Genomic DNA, 15261 nt, shown 5'->3' on the forward strand with positions numbered 1-15261 from the left:
GAGACATATATAATCCTTCGCTTACAAGTGTAACCTATTTTATGGACTTGCCTTTTTGTGACGTTAAATTCCTGTGTTATACAATATATGCCTCGAGCTCTTATTGTGAAGAGCGGAAGTGATGACACGTTGTGGTGGAGCGGAGTTTTGAAGATAAGCGAAATAAATGTGGTTTTCGTGTTAAACTGGAGCCTCCGTCTTTGTTATTTTTGTAGTTTTATACAGTTTAGCCGACATTTATAAACCCTCGGTTACAAGTGTAACATATTTTATGGGCTTGCCTCTTTGTGATGTTAAGTTCCTGTGTTATACAGTATATGCCTTGAGCTCTTATTTTGAAGAGCGGAAGTGGTGACAGGTTGTGGTGGAGCGGAGTTTCGAAAAGAAACGAAATAAAAGTGGTCCTCGTGTAAAACTGGAGCCTCATTGTTTGTTATTTTCTAGTTTTATCCAGTATAGGGGACATATATAAACCCTCGGTTACAAGTGTAATATATTTTATGGACTTTGCTCTTCGTGATGTTAAGTTCCTGTTATAAACTGTTACACATATATGTCTTGAGCTCTTATTTTGAAGGCGCGAAGTAGTGACAGGTTTTGGTGGAGCGGAAATAAAAAGAAACGAAAAAAAAGTGGTCCTTGTGTAAAACTGGATCTCCGTGTTTGTTATTTTGTAGTTGTATCCAGTAGAGGCGACATTTATAAACCCTCGGTTACAAGGATATAGTTATTTTAAGCCCACTGAGTAAAAGTGAACGCTTACCTGCTCACTACATTCCAAAATTAAGTCTGCCTTCGCAACGCTAGGGGGCGACAAAGACGTACTTTTTGACACTATTTATCCAACTGAATATTTGCGTTTAAACTTTGTGAACTAAATTGAGTTTTACATCAAATTCTATTGATTTTTCAATTAAATAAAACAAATTGGTGAGCAACATTGGTGTTAGAAATTCACCTCGTTAAAAGTCAGTGTGTAGGAAATAATAATAATAATAGCCTATCTCAGCTGCATTCGGGCGGAATGCGGCGTACACCCTGGACAAGTCGCCCCCTAATCACAGAGATGAAAACATACCAAGCATAGAAAATAATGACTGCAGGTGCAGTACCGTAATAAGTCGACATGAGGTCAGTGTTTCACCATTCAAAAAACAAACATAAAAACAAAACAGAAAACTTAAAAATACATCGAGGTATGTTAATTCCATTTTTAAAACAAAGGAAAAACACAACTTCGGGTTTTAAGTGTTTTTAAAAAGCTGGTTTCAACCAAAATCCTTGCGATAATTACTTTTTAAGTGCGTGTAAACATACCATGGATTGATTACCATTTAGTGGTCAATTGTACGGAATATGTACTGAACTGTGCAATCTACTAATAAAAGTATCAATCAATCAATCAATCAATGAAAACCAAGTATAGAAAATAATGACTGCAGGTGCAGTACCGAAAAAAGTCCACACGAGGTCAGTGTTTCACCATTCAAAAAACAAACAAAAAACAGAAAACTTAAAAATACATCAAAGTATGTTAATCCCATTTGTAAAACAAGGTAAAAACATAACTGCAAACTCATGCGATAATTACTTTTTTAGTGCATGTACAGCAGGGGTCACCAACACGGTGCCCGCGGGCCCCAAGTCGCCCGTAAGGACCAGATGAGTCGCCCGCTGGCCTGTTCTAAAAATAGCTCAAATAGCAGCACTTACCAGTGAGCTGCCTCTATTTTTTGAATTGTATTTATTTACTAGCAAGCTGGTCTCGCTTTACTCGACATTTTTAATTCTAAGAGAGACAAAACTCAAATAGAATTTGAAAATCCAAGAAAATATTTTAAAGACTTGGTCTTCACTTGTCGAAATAAAATAATTTTTTTTACTTTGCTTCTTATAACTTTCAGAAAGACAATTTTAGAGAAAAAATACAACCTTAGAAATGATTTTAGGATTTTTAAACACATAAGCCTTTTCACCTTTTAAATTCCTTCCTCTTCTTTCCTGACAATTTAAATCAATGTTCAAGTATTTTTTTTTATTGTAAGGCATAATAAATACATTTTAATTTAATTCTTCATTTTAGCTTCTGTTTTTTCGATGAAGGATATTTGTGAAATATTTCTTCAAACTTATTATGATTAAAATAAAAAAAAATATTCTGGCAAATATACAAAATCCATAGAATCAAATTTAAATCTTATTTCAAAGTCTTTTGAACTTTTAAAATTTTTGTTCTGGAAAATCTAGAAGAAATAATGATTTGTCTTTGTTAGAAATATAGCTTGGTCCAATTTGTTATATATTCTAACAAAGTGCAGATTGGATTTTAACCTATTTAAAACATGTCATGAAAAATAATAAAATTAATCTTACTCAGAAAAAATTACAAATGATGTTCCATACATTATTTATTTATTTTTTTTCCAAAAAGATTCTAATTAGTTAGTTTTTCTCTTCTTTTTTTCGGTTGAATTTTAAAGAGTGGAAATTGAAGGGAAACTATGTTTCAACATTTAATTTTCATTATTTACCTGATTTCTCCTCTTTTAAACCGTCCAATTAAGTGGTTTTTTCATCATTTATTCTCTACAAAAATCCTTCCATAAAAGGAAAAAAATAAACGACGGAATGACAGACAGAAATACCCTTTTTTTTATAGATTTATCTATTAAAGGTAAATTGAGAAAATTGGCTATTTCTGGAAATTTATTTAAGTGTGTATCAAACTGGTAGCCCTTTGCATTAATCAGTTCCCAAGAAGTAGCTCTTGCTTTCAAAAAGGTTGTAAACATAACGAGTTTTGAATATAATGACTGCAGGTGCAGTACCGAAATAAGTCCACTTGAGGTCAGTGTTGCACCGTTCAATGCACCAGCAACACAAACTGACTTGTTTGTTGTTAAGCAAGATTATTTCATTATTTGTGTACAATGCACAGAATGATGCAGTAAAATATGCAGGATTTTCTCATTTATTTATATATATAATGTATATTACATGTTTAATATTAAAATATACGGCATATAAAGCACACATGTTGTAATTTGTTGCTAATAAAACAAACACCCCGTTAGTTAACCGAACTATTTTTGATCTGTCTTTTGCTAAATTGGTTAACATGATTGTGCTGACTGAGCATCTTCGGTCCCGTCAACCTCAAACCCCGCCCCCTTTCCGTTTATCAGTCCCAGGAAGCACGGCGAGATAAGGCCCCGGGCCCCTGTGATCCCCGTGATAGCAGCTAATCACATTCATTACATTCATTAGGGCAGGATGACACATGCCGGGCCACGACTCGGACCTAATGATCGATTCCTCACTGCCGGCCACGCCCCCTTTGGCGCGGTACCGCACGGAACGTTATTGCCGCCGCACTTAAAAAGAACAACGGGGATCACGTTTTCAGTGCAAAGATCGGACGTTCCGTTACAGGGCGGACCAGTGCTTCTCCAACTTTTTTTTTTCCAACTAGTACCATCATTAAAATACAGTAGCATAGTAGGCCTAAGTATTCATTAAAAAAAGATTATATTTTTAATATTTTTTGCCGGTTTGAACAGTGTGTGAATTAGTGTGCATCAAAAACGGTACTATACCCTGTTTGAAAAAGTACCGCTTCCCAGGCGTGGCATTGCTGGTTTTTACGAGCAGAGGAGCATGTTCGGCAGCGCACGCGCACCGAGTACTCATAAGCGAACACAGTGTGAAACGTCCATCCGCAGTCGGCGGTGTTTTAGCTCGGTTGGTAGACTGGCCGTGCCAGCAACTTGGGGGTTCCAGGTTCGATTCCCACTTCCGCCATGCCGTTGTGTCCTTGGGCAATACACTTTACCCACCTGCTCCCAGTGCCACCCACACTGGATTTAAATGTAACTTAGATATTGGGTTTCACTATGTAAAGCGCTCTGAGTCACTAGAGAAAAGCGCTATATAAATATAATTCAATTGAAAAAAATACTTCTAAATCACAAATCCTCGCCTCCATGGCGACAAAAAAAGTACGGTTCTTACAAGTACCATTATCACTAGAGGACGTGGAATAGCTCGACATGCTTCACTACACACCGTAGGAAGATACAATAGGTCACAATGTAAACAAACGCCATGGGTGGATCTACACTTGACATCCACTGTAATGATACCAAGTACAATAGCGTATCCAGTCGATACTACTATTATTACGTCAATATTTTTTATCGTCACTGAATATGACCGATGTATGTTAGAATAATCATGGATGTATATTATCACACAACTTTAGTATGCTTAAAGTCCGTTGCTATTGTTATTAGCTATTGTGCTCAAGCTGCATTTATTCTATCTGTGCAAGGACAAAAAAACTTCTTGTCTGAGGGGTGTTATCTTTGTTTTAGCCCGCTAACAGCCAAGGACTTCAAGGACCTCAGCGAAGATAAGACGACAGCACGCAGACGAAGCAGAAACAAGGAAATCACAATACCCTCAGCACATTCTGTTACATATTGTGCGTACTGGACCTGCTTTGCGTGATATATGTGAGCACTCCTTTTAGAGGCGGCCTCCGTGATGTTGACTATGGATCTCCTGAATAAATAGAGGGACGTGGGAGCTGAAAATTAGAGCGTAGGGCGAGACTGTGACTAAGTGTTCAGCGCCACATGTTCTCCTCATGAGCTAAATTGCACTCTGTCTCTGCATGATACCTTGCCTCTTGTCTGATTAATAGATGTCATCAGTGTTTGAACCTGACAATGTATGATCCTGCAACTACTTGGTATCGGAGCGATACCTAAATGTGCGGTATCATCCAAAACTAATGTCAAGTATCAAAGAAGGGAAGAATAAGTGATTATTACATTTTAACAGAAGTGTAGATAGAACATGTTGAAAGAGAAAATAAGCAGATATTAACAGGAAATGAACAAGTAGATTAGTAATATTTTTTTTTACAGTTTGTCCTTATTAATGTGTAGAAAATAATAGGTGTATAAATGACACAATATGTTACTGCATCGACTAATTAGAAGTCTTTGTTTGTTTACTTACTACTAAAAGATAAGTTGTCTAGTATGTTCAACATTTTATTTAAGGACTAAATGACAATAATAAACATATGTTTCATGTACACTAACATTTTTTGTTCAAATAAAGACAATAATGTCATTTTCTGTGGTGCCCTTTATTTAGAAAAGTATGAAAAGGGATCGAAAAGTATCGAAATACATTTTGGTACCAGTACCGTACCAAAACTGTAGTGTGAATATAATAAAATACCGTGAAGCAGAGTTGGAGAATCACTAGTGTAGACAGAATGGGAAGACTGATCGCCGCCCTGTGAAAAAAGTTATGAAAAATGCTAAACACCGGGACAAAAAAAAAAGCAACTCTAAAGTCCTATTTGGGGAGTGAGGGGTCTCAGTTTGAGACCAGGAAAAAAACCCTTATTTGTATTTTGCATGTCATACGATAGGGTTGTCTCCATACCAAAATGTGTTTCGATACTGTTCTAAATAAAGGGGACCACAAAAAAATGACATTATTGTCTTTATTTGAACAAAAAAATGTTAGTGTACATGAAACATATGTTTATTATTGTAATTTAGTCCTTAAATAAAATGTTGAACATACTAGACAACTTGTCTTTTAGTAGTAAGTAAACAAACAAAGACTCCTAATTAGTCGATACAGTAACATATTCTGTGTTTTATACACCTAATATTTTGTCCACATTATTAAGGACAAACTGTAAAAAATTATTATTAATCTACTTGTTCATTTACTGTTAATATCTGCTTATTTTCTCTTTTAACATGTTCTATCTACACTTCTGTTAAAATGTAATAATCACTTATTCTTCTCTTCTTTGATACTTGACATTGGTTTTGGATGATACCACGCATTTAGGTATCGATCCGATACCAAGTAGTTACAGGATCATACAATAAAATAAAACACCTAATAAACCAATAATAATATTGTTAAAAATACTGATGTAAAGGGTAGGTGTCGTCCTGTTTTCTGTTTCAACATGTTCTATCTATACTTCTGTTAAAATGTAATAATCACTTTTTCTTTTCTTCTTTGATACTTGACATTAGTTTTGGATGATACCACACATTTAGGTGTCGATCCGATACCAAGTAGTTACAGGATCATACAATAAAAGAGAATACCTAATAAACCAATAATAATATTGTTAAAAAATACTGATGTAAAGGGTAGGTGTCGTCCTGTTTTCTGTTTCAACATGTTCTATCTACACTTCTGTTAAAATGTAATAATCACTTATTCTTCTCTTCTTTGATACTTGACATTCGTTTTGGATGATACCACGCATTTAGGTATCGATCCGATACCAAGTAGTTACAGGATCATACAATAAAATAGAATACCTATTAAACCAATAATATTATTGTTAAAAAATACTGAAGTAAAGGGTAGGTGTCGTCCTGTTTACTGTTTCAACATGTTCTATCTACACTTCTATTAAAACATAATAATCACTCATTCTTCTCTTCTTTGATACTTGACATTAGTTTTGGATGATACCACGCATTTAGGTATCGATCCGATACCAAGTAGTTACATGATCATACATTGGTCATATTCAAACTCCTCATGTGTCCAGGGACGTATTTACCGACTTTACAAACATAACATGAATTATCAAAATGTCACGATGAAAAATATCTATGTAGTATTCACTAAATACGGGCCTGTACTTGATATCAGTACAGTGGATGTCAGGTGTAGATTTACATTGTGACGCCGGTGAGCTACTGCATCCTCCTACGGTGTATAGTGAAGCATGTTTAGCTATTCCTCGTCTTCCAGCGATAATGCTACTTGTAAAAAACTTACTTTATTTGTCATCGTGGAGGCCAGGATTAGTTAAAACTTCACCTTTTTCTTTACTTTTTTACACCAAAATGCGTCCGTTCTCCCTTTTTCTGTGTCTGCTTGTAAGTACTCAGTGCGCGCGCGCTGCCGAACATTCTCCTCTGCTCGTAAAACCAGCCATGACATTAAGCGACGATACAACGGACCGGTACTTTTTCAAACAGAGTATAGTACCGTTTTTGATTCACTAGTACTGCGATACTATACTAGTAGCAGTCCTCCAGTGATCATAGTACTTGTAAGAAACTTACTTTATTTGTCATCGTGGAGGCCAGGATTAGTGAAAACTTCACCTTTTTCTTTACTTTTTACACCAAAATGCGTCCGTTCTCCCTTTTTCTCTGTCTGCTTGTAAGTACTCTGTGTGCGTGCGCTGCCGAACATGCTCCACTGCTCGTAAAACCAGCCATGTCAATAAGTGACGACACGACGGACTGGTACATTTTCAAACAGAGTATAGTACCGTTGTTGATTCACTAGTACTGCGACACTATACTAGTAGCAGTCCTCCAGTGATCATTGTACTTGTAAGAAACTTACTTTATTTGTCACCGTGGAGGCCCAGGATTAGTGATTGAGGGTGTTCCAGTGTTAAAACTTCACCTTTATTGTTACTTTTTACACCAAAATGTGTCCGTTCTCCCTTTTTCCGTCCACACACTGTGTCTGCGCGCTGCCGAACATGCTCCGCTGCTCGTAAAACCAGTCATGTCATTAAGCGACGATACGACGGACCGGTACTTTTTCAAACAGAGTATAGTACCGTTTTTGATTCACTAGTACTGCGATACTATACTAGTAGCGGTCCTCCAGTGATCATAGTACTTGTAAGAAACTTACTTTATTTGTCATCGGGGAGGCCAGGGTTAGTGAAAACTTCACCTTTTTCTTTACTTTTTACACCAAAATGCGTCCGTTCTCCCTTTTTCTCTGTCTGCTTGTAAGTACTCTGTGTGCGCGCGCTGCCGAACATGCTCCACTGCTCGTAAAACCAGCCATGTCATTAAGCGATGACACGACGGACTGGTACTTTTTCAAATGGAGTATAGTACCGTTGTTGATTCACTAGTACTGCGATACTATACTAGTAGCGGTCCTCCAGTGATCATTGTACTTGTAAGAAACTTACTTTATTTGTCATCGTGGAGGCCAGGATTAGTGATTGAGGGTGTTCCAGTGTTAAAACTTCACCTTTATTGTTACTTTTTACACCAAAATGCGTCCGTTCTCCCTTTTTCCGTCTACACACTGTGTCTGCGCGCTGCCGAACATGCTCCGCTGCTCGTAAAACCAGTCATGTCATTAAGCGACGATACGACGGACCGGTACTTTTTCAAACAGAGTATAGTACCGTTTTTGATTCACTAGTACTGCGATACTACACTAATAGCGGTCCTCCAGTGATAATAGTACTTGTAAGAAACTTACATTATTTGTCATCGTGGAGGCCAGGATTAGTGATTGAGGGCGTTCCAGTGTTAAAACTTCACCTTTATCTTTACTTTTTACACCAAAATGCGTCCGTTCTCCCTTTTTCCGTCTACACACTGTGTCTGCACGCTGAAGAACATGCTCCTCTGCTCGTAAAACCAGCCATGTCATTAAGCGACGATACGACGGACCGGTACTTTTTCAAACAGAGTATAGTAGCGTTTTTGATTCACTAGTACTGCGATACTATACTAGTAGCGGTCCTCCAGTGATCATAATACTTGTAAGAAACTTACTTTATTTGTCATTGTGGAGGCCAGGATTAGTTAAAACTTCACCTTTTTCTTTACTTTTTAGACCAAAATGCGTCCGTTCTCCCTTTTTCTGTGTCTGCGTGTAAGTACTCTGTGTGTCTGCGCTGCCGAACATGCTCCCCTGCTCATAAAACCAGCAATGTCACCATTTTTCAAACAGAGTATAGTAGCGTTTTTGATTCACTAGTTCTGCGATACTATACTAGTAGCCGTCCTCCAGTGATCATAGTACTTGTAAGAAACATACTTTATTTGTCATCGTGGAGGCCAGGATTAGTGATTGAGGGCGTTCCAGCGTTAAAACTTCACCTTTATTGTTACTTTTTACACCAAAATGCGTCCGTTCTCCCTTTTTCTGTGACTGCTTGTAAGTACTCTGTGTGTCTGCGCTGCCGAACATGCTCCCCTGCTCGTAAAACCAGCAATGTCACCATTTTTTCAAACAGAGTATAGTAGCGTTTTTGATTAACTACTACTGCGATGCTATACTAGTAGCCGTCCTCCAGTGATCATAGTACTTATAAGAAACTTACTTTATTTGTCATTGTGGAGGCCAGGATTAGTGATTGAGGGCATTCCAGTGTTAAAACTTCACCTTTATCTTTACTTTTTACACCAAAATGCGTCCGTTCTCCTTTTTTCTGGTTACACACCGTCTGCGCGCTGCCGAACATGCTCCTCTGCTCGTAAAACCAGCCATGTCATTAAGCGACGATACGACGGACCGGTACTTTTTCAAACAGAGTATAGTACCATTTTTGATTCACTAGTACTGCGATACTATACTAGTAGCCGTCCTCCAGTGATCGTAATACTTGTAAGAAACTTACTTTATTTGTCATCGTGGAGGCCAGGATTAGTGAGTGAGGGCGTTCCAGTGTTAAAACTTCACCTTTATCTTTACTTTTTACACCAAAATGCGTCCGTTCTCCCTTTTTCTCTGTCTGCTTGTAAGTACTCTGTGCGCGCGCGCTGCCGAACATGCTCCTCTGCTCGTAAAACCAGCCATGTCATTAAGCGACGATACGACGGACCGGTACTTTTTCAAACAGAGTATAGTACCGTTTTCGATTCACTAGTACTGCGATACTATACTAGTAGCGGTCCTCCAGTGATCATACTACTTGTAAGAAACTTACTTTGTCATCGTGGAGGCCAGGATTAGTTAAAACTTCACCTTTTTATCTTTACTTTTTAACCAAAATGTGTCCGTTCTCCCTTTTTCTGTGTCTGCTTGTTAGTACTCTGTGTGTCTGCGCTGCCGAACATGCTCCTCTGCTCGTAAAACCAGCCATGTCATTAAGCGACGATACGACGGACCGGTACTTTTTCGAACAGAGTATAGTACCGTTTTTGATTCACTAATACTGCGATACTATACTAGTAGCGGTCCTCCAGTGATCATAGTACGTGTAAGAAACTTACTTTATTTGTCATCGTGTAGGCCAGGATTAGTGATTGAGGGCGTTCCAGTGTTAAAACTTCACCTTTATCTTTACTTTTTACACCAAAATGCGTCCTTTCTCCCTTTTTCTGTATCTCCTTGTACGTACTCTGTGTGTCTGCGCTGCCAAACATGCTCCCCTGCTCGTAAAACCAGCAATGTCACCATTTTTTTTCAAACAGAGTATAGTACAGTTTTTGATTCATTAGTACCGCGATACTATACAAGTAGCGGTATACCGTACAAAGGTTTCCATTATTCCGACACTCGTCAAGTTGGAGGTCACGGGGGCGACTCCAGCCTACTTCCTGTCAGGCGTCGCGCTGCCATTCGCGGAATGTCGCCCGGGGGGAGATAAAAGATGTTTGTCACCGTCGAAAACGAAACCACTCGCCAACCATCGGGCCCGCGTGCACGTGGGCGTGTGCACGTGTCATCCGTGACCTCCCCCCCCCCTCCTCCGCCGCCGCCGCCGCCATCGCCATCGCCGCCGAGGGCTCCCTCAGCGAGCCGTGACGCCACGATGAGCGACAGGCGAAGAAGAGGTGAAATGGCGCCGAAACTCCGAGAGGAGATAAAATGGAAAGATAAGGTCGGGAGGGGGATGGGGGGGGGGGGGGTGGGGGGGGGCAAAATGGGAAAGTGGACGGATGGCGACAGGAAGGGGGGTGGCGGGGGTGATGCTATTGATACCAAAGATGCTCTCCATTTCTTTTCATGCGTTACCATGACAACGCAGCATCCACATGAAACACACAGCTCTATTTCATACTTATCGACACACACAAATGGCGAGGAGGCAAAGTTGGGAGAACGCCGCCTCCATTTGTCAGCGCGGTGAAATAAAGTCGACGTGACATCGCTCTTTTTTTTTTTTGCCGGCCGCTCCTCCTCTCTCCTCTGCTGGTTATCACCATCTGACACCCCCTGAATCAGAGACTATCTGGAGGCCCCCGCTCCATCTTCCCGCTCCCCCCCCCCCGACGCTGGCGCCCATCAATCACCGAGCGCCTGCCGGAGCGAGGCATTCGAAAAAAACAAACGCTTATTTTGGAAGGCCGGCACACTTCAAATGTTGTTTCACCCAGGAGACGAAGTGTGGTAAACATTCGGTCATGTGACCCGCCAAGGATATACCCCCAAATGGTTCAACTCCCATCCAAAATAGTTCATTCATATTTAAAAAAATATTTCATCATTGAAGTTCATTTTAAATTCCTAAAACAATTGTAATGCTTTAATAAATGCTATTAAAAAAAGCCAAAAGCGGTGAAGTTGTCACGTTGTGTAAATAGTAAATAAAAAGAAAATAGAATGATTTTTAAACCCTTTTCAACTTATATTCACTTGAATGGACTGCAAAGGCAAGATATTTCACGTTCACACTTTGTTATTTCTTGCAAATATTTGTAATTGGATGCCTGCAGCATGCTTCGAAAAAGCTGGCACAGGTGACAAAAAAGACTGAGAAAGTTGAGGAATGATCGTCAAACACTTAAGTGGAACATCCCACGGGTGAAGAGGCTAATTAGGGAACAGGTGGGTGCCATGATTGGGTATAAAAAGCAGCTTCCATGTGAAATGCTCGGTCATTCACAAACAAGGACGGGGCGAGGGTCACCATTTTGTAGACAAACGCTTGGGCAAATTGTTTAAGGACAACATTTGTAAACCAGATATTGCAAGGAATTTAGGGATTTCACCGTCTACGCTCCGTAAAATCATCAAAATGTTCAGAGAATCTGGAGAAATCACTGCACCAACAACGATACTGCATCAAAAAGCGACATCAGTGTGTAAAGGATATCAGCACATGGGCTCAAGTACACTTCAGAAAACCACTGTCCGTAACTACAGATGGTCGCTACATCTGCAAGTGCAAGTTAAAACTCTACTATGCAAAGCCAACAGCCATTTATCAACAACACCCAGAAACGTCGCTGGCTTCGCTAGGCTCGACGAGCTCATCGAAGATGGACTGATGCAAAGTGGAAAAAGGGTTCCGTGGTCTGACGAGTTTACATTTCAAATTGTTTTTGGAAACTGTGGACCAAAGAGGAAAAGAACCATCGACATCAGTGTGTAAAGGATATCAGCACGTGGGGTCAGGTACACTTCAGAAAACCACTGTCCGTAACTACAGATGGTCGCTACATCTGCAAGTGCAAGATAAAACTCTACTTTACAAAGCCAACAGCCATTTATCAACAACACCCAGAAACGCCGCTGGCTTTGCTGTGCCCGAGCTCATCTAAGATGGACTGATGCAAAGTGGAAAAAGTGTTCCGTGGTCTGACGAGTCCACATTTCAAATCGTTTTTGGAAATATTTGACATTGTGGGAAGCGAACCATCCAGACTGTTATCGACGCAAAGTTCAAAAGCCAGCATGTGTAATGGTATGGGGGTGCATTAGTGCCCAAGGCATGGGTAACTTACACATCTGGGTGAAGGCACCATTAATGCTGAAAGGTACATACAGGTTTTGGAACAACATATGCCAGCGGGCGTCTGATCTGGTCCTTACGGGCTACCTGGTGCTCGCGGGTACCGCGTTGGTGACCCCTGATGTAGAAGGTCTGGCGGACCGGATTAAAACCCGTAACTACAGATGGTCGCTACATCTGCAAGTGCAAGTTAAAACTCTACTATGCAAAGCCAACAGCCATTTATCAACAACACCCAGAAACGCCGCTGGCTTCGCTAGGCCCGGCGAGCTCATCGAAGATGGACTGATGCAAAGTGGAAAAAGTGTTCCGTGGTCTGACGAGTTTACATTTCAAATTGTTTTTGGAAACTGTGGACCAAAGAGGAAAAGAACCATCCGTACTGTTATAGGTGTGTGGGAGGTAGGGGTGTGGCCTGCGGACCAGCAGCGAAGCGGGGTGTGCCAGGACCGGCTTCGAGATCAGCGACAGGTGCTTGGATGACCCACCTGGGAGTGTTTATCTAATCACACGTCGCTCTGTTAAAGGCAGGGCTCATCGCCAAACCCGGGGAAGTGTGCAGTTGGCTGGAGGGAAGTACAGTATTTGGGGGAGCACATGGGAGGAGGGCAGGTGCGACCGCAGGTAGACAAAACATCGGCAATTGCGGCCTGCCCAACCCCAAAGACGAAAAAAGAGGTGAGGCAGTTTTCGGGTCTGGCAGGTTACTACCGGAGGTTTATCCCATGGTTTGCGGACCTGACCAGCCCAATAACTGACCTCACCCGAAAGGGTGCTCCAGATCTGGTCAAGGCAGACGCAGAGCAGTGCCAGCAGGCGTTTGAGAGGGTGAAGAAGGCCCTCTGCTAGGAGCCGGTCCTGCACATGCCTGATTTTTCTCCGCAGGCGGACGCGTCGGGCAGAGAACTGGGACCAGTTTTGTCCCAGCAGGTGGAGGGCGTTGACCGACCCATCCTTTACATCAGCCGTAAGTTTTCCGAAAGGGAGGTCAGGTATAGCGCGGTGGAGAGGGAGTGCTTCGCCATCGGGTGGGCGGTCGGGGCCCTCTGATACTACCTCCTGGGGCGCTCATTCAGCCTCTGCTTGGACCACGAACCCCTCCAGTGGCTCCACCGCAAGAAAGATGCCAACGCGCAGAGGACTGGGAGCGGTTTTGTCCCAGCAGGTGGAGGGCGTCGACCAACCCATCCTTTCCATCAGCCGGAAGCTTTCCGAAAGGGAGGTCAGGTATAGCGCAGTGGAGAGGGATTGCCTCGCCATCGGGTGGGCGGTTGGGGCCCTCTGATACTACCTCCTGGGGTGCTCATTCAGCCTCTGCTCGGACCACGAACCCCTCCAGTGGCTCCACCGCATGAAAAATGCCAACGCGCAGAGGACTGGGAGTGGTTTTGTCCCGGCAGGTGGAGGGTGTTGACCAACCCATCCTTTCCATCAACCGGAAGCTTTCCGAAAGGGAGATCAGGTATAGCGCAGTGGAGAGGGAGTGCCTCGCCATCGGGTGGGCGGTTGGGACCCTCCGATACTACCTTCTGGGGTGCTCATTCAGCCTCTGCTCGGACCACGAACCCCTCCAGTGGCTCCACCACCTGAAAGATGCCAACGCGTGGGTCACCCGTCGGTATCTAGCTTTACAACCCTACAATTTTAGAGTGATCCACAGACCGGGTGCACAGATGGCCATGGCCGACTTCCTTTCCCGCGCGGCCGAACGGCGTCCCAGCCTGAGTCTGGCGGTGGCGGTATGGGGTCTGGGGGTTGCGTGGCCTGTAGAGAACGGAACCGGCTTCGAGATTAGCGGCAGGTGCGTGGATGACATAGCTGTGAGTGTTTGTCTGATCACCTGTCGCTATGTCAAAGGCAGCAGTCGGGGGAAACCACTCATGTGCTCGAGCGAGAAGGAGAAGACGGAAACAACCCAACGGCTGAAAAGCAAGACAAGAGACATTTATAGAAAAATAAATCTGTGACAGTCGCTCGCTGTCGTGCGGGTTCAATGGACCACCAAGGAAGGACATCTTGCTTGAGCAGGTTTGACTCTTGTTTATTTTGCAATAAACCCCAGTGTAGGTCGGGTCACTTTTCAGCGCCTTCCTCCACTGCTCGTTCTCCTTTCGCTTGTCAGCCGCCGTCGTCGTCTGCTCTCTGTCGCTCTTGCTCGTCACGCACTGCTGCGGACTCTCCTCCTCCTCCTCCTCCTGCCTCGTTCTCTCCTCCTTCTCCCCTTTTATACGCTGAGAGGAGATACGTTAATTGTTTCCCGGTGCGCGAGCCAAGCACCTGATCTCGTTTGTAGCATCGCTCCCGGCACACCCTGCCTTTCCACTCGGTCGTCGTTTCCGCCTCCTCCCCGATATCTTGGGCCGAGCTTCAGCATGCCCTGCCGCTCCGTTGGCAACGCCTCTCCACAAAATCCTTGTATCAAACCATGCAGGCTGCTGGCATGTCGGTAACTGGTGGTCCGAAGAACCCAAAGGCAAGAGGCTTCCACAGCGCGGATCACCCGTTGATATCTAGCTTTACAACCCTACAATTTTAGAGTGATCCACAGGCCGGGTGCACAGATGGCCTTGGCCGACTTCCTTTCCTGCTCCTTCACGGAGGATTTTTTTTGTGTGCAAATAATCATTAACTTTAGAATTTGATGCCAGCAACACGTGACAAAGAAGTTGGGAAAGGTGGCAATAAATACTGATAAAGTTGAGGAATGCTCATCAAACACTTATTTGGAACATCCCACAGGTGTGCAG

The 15261-nt window shown here is 42.4% G+C and overlaps 1 long non-coding RNA gene across 1 annotated transcript; it reads right to left on the reverse strand.

Moving 5' to 3' along the window:
• Nucleotides 1-11343: 11343 nt before the first annotated feature.
• LOC133559931 (uncharacterized) lies at nt 11344-14439 on the reverse strand. Its single transcript, XR_009808340.1, has 3 exons — nt 14355-14439; nt 14177-14278; nt 11344-14100 (listed from the first exon to the last, which is right to left on the reverse strand). It is a non-coding gene; the product is annotated as an uncharacterized LOC133559931 (long non-coding RNA).
• Nucleotides 14440-15261: the final 822 nt, after the last annotated feature.

Source organism: Nerophis ophidion, linkage group LG10 (genome assembly GCF_033978795.1).
Source record: "Nerophis ophidion isolate RoL-2023_Sa linkage group LG10, RoL_Noph_v1.0, whole genome shotgun sequence".
In the NCBI taxonomy this organism is placed as follows: domain Eukaryota; kingdom Metazoa; phylum Chordata; class Actinopteri; order Syngnathiformes; family Syngnathidae; genus Nerophis; species Nerophis ophidion.